The following is a 5,343-nucleotide window of genomic DNA, read 5'->3' as shown; positions in this document are numbered from 1 at the left end:
TGGAAACTGATTGGACAGCTTTTCATCGGCGTCACAGCTGATTGGTCCGCAAGTAACATCTGTTGTTAAATCAACCAATGGCGTTCTGATGCGTTGATCATTCACAACATATGACATGTCGGTAAAAATATATATTTTTTATAAATATATATATATGTATATATATATATATATATATATATATATATATATATATATATATATATATATATATATATATATATATTTATAAAAAATATATATTTTTACCGACATGTCATATGTTGTGAATGATCAACGCATCAGAACGCCATTGGTTGATTTAACAACAGATGTTACTTGCGGACCAATCAGCTGTGACGCCGATATATATATATATATATATATATATATATATATATATATATATATATATATATATATATATATATATATATATATATATATATATATATATATATATATATATATATATATATAATTTTTTTTTTTCTTAACATGTTTACAAAACAAGAAAAGTCACAGGGGAATATAAAGAAGTATTTAAATAGATCAACTTCCTTTTAAAAAAATTTACAGTGTAAAGGTACAATATAAAGCTATAACAGAGCAAATTAAAATTACACTTTACGATAACTAATATTACAATTAGTTATATTTCAAATCAATAATAATAATCAATATAAAAACATTGTTTAATTACTTATCTAATGCACAATATTAACGCAGGATCATCATATAACAACTACTAAAAGACAAATATCTGCAGGGAGATCTGAGAAATGCAAAAGAACATAAACGGAATAACCATGATTATTCAAAAAGCAATAATCAACATCAGAATAAGGTTATTATAATGAATAATAACAGTTTGTTATGTTGAGATAAAATAACTGTTTGCGTAATTATCCTAAGCTGATTATAAAGGTAACCATAGTTAGAAAGTTGCACAAAATATCTGTTTTCAATTCTGATCTCCTTTGTTAGTTTAGTATCTGTGAGTTAAAGCACAAAAAGGGCCCCGATAATGTGACGTGTTCTTGAAATGCACACACACACCATAATATATATACATATATATATAAATCTTGTCAACTGAAATAATGTTACTTTACATTAACTGATCATAAGAAAATAATTAAGTAAACCGGCTCTTCTAGATAAATCATGTAACTGAACAGTAGCACCCTCCTAAGTCACCAGTAGGGGGCAGTGTTGCTCTGTAATGTAAAGAAAGAAACTCGTACGTTTTTAGTTACGTTCCAGCTGTCATAGTGAAGCAACATCTTGTTAAACCATATTATATATCAATGTGTTAAAAACCGCAGTGAAAAAAGATAATTGAGTATATTTTAAGTATTTAAACTTTTAATTTCCCTAAGTTCTTTACTTTGAAATATACAAATTCAATTGACATGGACAAAAAAATGAATTGCATATTTCATTGCTGCCCAATTCAAGGGTATAAAAATTCTATATATTCACAGAGCTATGAGATCCTGTTTCATATGACTGCATTTATGTTTCCTCACACGGTGAGACTTGGTGATGAATTATAGACAATAGGTTGAGGGCAGCCAACGGTGCATTTACGACAGATAATAAATGTGCTGAGCCAAACTGAGCCAATTGAAGTGTGCCATTCTGAAATGGAAAAGGAGAAAGGAGAGTTCATAGGCAAAAAATGTGATATTGTGTCAACACTTTATTATGCACCACCACCATGCAAAAATCACTGCTATGAACTTGCTTGAAAGATTAAAAAAAAAAGGCTATATATATTTTACACATTTATGATCTCAGATGGGCCTACCACTTTTTCTAAGGTGACAGGTAAAAGTTTTTTTACACTCGCAGAGCATTGAGAATGTGTGTTTGTGTGCGAGCCAGCCACATAGAGTAATCTCATTACTTGAGAAAGGGAATAATGTATGATTAATGCTTGACTAACTTTAATTGATCTAATAACACTGAGTTAATTTGGAAGCATTTTGAAGGAGCTCCTTCTACACTGCAATCATTTGCTTAAACAATAACTTTAAGTTTTTTTTTTATACAAATCGATATGGATTGTTTTAGTGTTTGCTGCTGGTACCTGTTTTTATGAGTTAATAATAGCAACACATTCAATTGAAAGTCGCCTTTTAAGTCAGTCAAGGTGCCAGGTCACAGAAAAAACCTGTCAACCATGTGCAGAACTCAGCTGATTGAGCTTTCTAAAGCTAAAACACAGCTAATGCCAAGCATAAGACCTCAAATCTGCAAGAAGTTAAAGGGGAGAAACAGTGGATGTAGGGCAAGTGAAATATGATTAACAAACAGCTTTGAATTATTTTCTTTCCCAGTAAATTAGCCTTTAAATGAAGAAATAGACAATGTGAAAATAATAGGCCTTCAATACATGGCTGAAGGGAAAATCCATCCAGTCCCATATGTTTCTAATCATCGTTTAGACTTTTCAGTAAAATATATCCTATAGAAACAACAGCAGCAGTAAAGCAGGAAATGATGCATCACTAATTTAAAAACAAAGTGTAGACCTGGAACAATGTATTTCAGCACTAGCTTGACGTTTCTGTGCTTCCCAATTAAACAAAAAAAAAAAGTGAGTTATTTTTTTAAGTTAATGCCAACATTGAGGTCATCATCTGTTATTTTAAAACTCCAAACAAAAGGCCATTTAAACCATGTCTGTCCTATCGACAAATCCAACCATCCAACAGAAGGATGATATTTCTTTTTCATTATTCATAATTCAGCAAAAATGCTTTTAAGTTAGAATTAATAAAATAAAGTTTGGTTTAACTCAAACAATTCCAAGAAAACTTAACATAAACCTTTGACCCTAAACCTTTGATTTCAGCCAGTTGTTGTTGTCATGTTTCTGACTCAAAAACCCCCCAAAACATCCTTAAATATTAAAGTAACTCAGTTATATCTAATTGAATCTTTGCAAAATACATCCTCAGCAATCATGGACAGCCCTGGTATGGAGACTACTAGCATAAACTCAAGAAATACCATTGTCAGAAAAATTTAAATGCCCATTTTAGCTGTGTTGTGATCCAAGAGACGTGGCTAAATTTATAGAAATAGTTTACCAGAAAAAAAAACAAAAAAACAAACCAAATCCTTCTGTTCAATCCAACATCCAGGTTGGATTGAACAGAAGGATGCCAGATGATTTTAAGTCATGGTGCAAACAGGAATGGCAACAAATGCCAGGAAACAGAAGCCAGAATTATGGCACATTTGATTACTTAAAAAAAAGTTATATATTTTCTTCCTTGGAATTGCTTTTATTTTTTTTTAAATAAGAGGTCTGATATTCCATATTTCTTTAAGTAACATCTTTTTTTATTACTTTTTATGTCTCTACGAAGGGTACAATTAATTGTCAAGGGGGATATTTGCACAACCTATCCAGAATTTAAATGGGTTTAAGCTCATTAAAGATATCCAGCATTGCTGCAGTTTCAGCTAGATGCTTCATTGACAATAAACAGCAATGAGAAGTCATACAGTCAGCTAAGGCAGTGTGCATTCATGCTACCAATTTAACAAATAAAATAACAAACACACATGATCCACCTGTAAAAAATATAATGTAACAACAAAAGAAAAAGAACAGAAAGGCATTTAAAAGTAACAATAATATGAAATAGTGCTAAATTTGTTCACCATGGATAAAATAGTTCAAAGGTTTTTTTCCACTTAAACAAACCTTATGCCAAAAGCAGTCTCATGTTCCTGACTTAAAATCAGTTGATAAAATTACATTTCAGCTTTTATTCCTTGAGAGAAAAATATAAGATTGCGAAAGAAAGTGGTCATCCATCTTTTACTTACAGTGTATGGTTTCTAAACAAGTCAAATAAAAGCTCAAATAAAAGTCCAGAAGTAAGGGTGTTTTTATGGCACCTGTGGTGTAATAGAAAGCTCAGTTTTTAATCTCTTCACACCAGCTCACAGTATTACCTTTAAATATGTGCTTGGATTAAAAAATAGATCTTTACAGAAATGTAGCATTTCTATGGTTGGATTTAGCACAGGTTGAATTCTTCATGTCTTCAGTGCAGCGTGTTTTTCTTTAGCCCAGTGTTGCTTCTCCAGTGTCCTCTACTTTTGTTGCTTTCTGTATTGCTTACCTGTGGAGAAATGAACATCTTTACGAAATGGTGTAAAGAACGTAGGGTTGTCAAAAGTATCGATACTCAAAAAAGTATCGATACTCAAAAAAAGTATAGATACTGAAACGTTGTATCCGGATACAATACTCATTTTCAAAAGTATCGATACAGTGCCACCACCAGTGGCACCTAATCAGTCATTCATCTAAAGTGCAGAATAGAGGAAAATGCACTCTCTGAACACTGTGTGATTGAATAATTCTGTGCACTTTTCAGTTTCAGACTTTTTTTTGTAAGAGGTGCAGCTGCTGAGAATGATTTTTGTTTCTTAACCAGTTTGGATAGTGTTGTTATGTGTGCAAAGCATAGCCAAGTAAGGAACACTTAATTTTAATTTTGTAAGTTTTTTATCAAGCTTGCTTAATACTGTGCACAGCATACAACCTCAAAATATTGTTCTTATTGTTTATTGTATTTATTTATTGTATTTTAATTATTAATCAAAATATTTCTGCTGAAATTTGGAGTTTTTATCCTTGTGGTATTGAAAATGGTATAGAGTATCGAATATTTTCCTTAATATCGGTATCGAGTTGAAAAGTTTAGTATCATGAAAACCCTAAAAGAACACTTTTTATGTAAGTTAATAAAAATATAAATCCAGAGCCCCTGGAGAAACTAGTTGCTATTTGATGAAAGTACGTTCACAGAATCAATAAATACATTTTATATATATATATATATATATATATTAGTGCTGTCAAAATTATCGCGTTATTATCGCGTTAACGCGAGGCCATTTTAATGGCGATAATTTTACAGCAGTAGGGTAAAATGCTTGTCTTTGTTCAAAAGACTATTAACTGTAAAGACTGTCTTTTACATCAGCCTGTTTTCAGGGCCTTTTTTTGGCTACATATTTGCTATTTTTGGCTACATGCCTCCCCATCTTCTTGCCTTATGTTTCTATGGCATAAATCAGTGTCTGTGACCTGTTTTCATTTAAAAAAAAGAACATTGGCACAAACCTAGCCTGTATGTATTTGTTGTGTGTCATCGAGAGTATTTAAATGATTTTCAATCAGAAAAAAAATGTGTGATTAAATGCGATTAATCGCGAGTTAACTTAGGCATTGATGCGATTAATCGCGATTAAAAAAATTTAATCGATTGACAGCACTAATATATATATATATATATATATATATATATATATATATATATATATATATAT

At 31.0% G+C, this 5,343-nt stretch overlaps 1 protein-coding gene across 6 annotated transcripts in view; it reads right to left on the bottom strand.

Moving 5' to 3' along the window:
• Positions 1–3,314: 3,314 nt before the first annotated feature.
• dtna (dystrobrevin, alpha) overlaps positions 3,315–5,343 on the bottom strand; it is a 29,009-nt gene continuing 26,980 nt past the window's right edge. For all 6 annotated transcript variants that reach the window (XM_038303848.1, XM_038303847.1, XM_038303849.1 and 3 more), the window contains one exon: positions 3,315–4,127. The gene's annotated coding sequence lies outside the window, so the exon portion shown is untranslated. The remainder of the gene's footprint in view (positions 4,128–5,343) is intronic.

Source organism: Cyprinodon tularosa, unplaced genomic scaffold (assembly GCF_016077235.1).
Source record: "Cyprinodon tularosa strain WSP-4 unplaced genomic scaffold, ASM1607723v1 ctg52, whole genome shotgun sequence".
NCBI classification, from domain to species: domain Eukaryota; kingdom Metazoa; phylum Chordata; class Actinopteri; order Cyprinodontiformes; family Cyprinodontidae; genus Cyprinodon; species Cyprinodon tularosa.
Note: the sequence above shows the minus strand (reverse complement) of the source record. Positions and strands in the feature narration are given on the sequence as shown.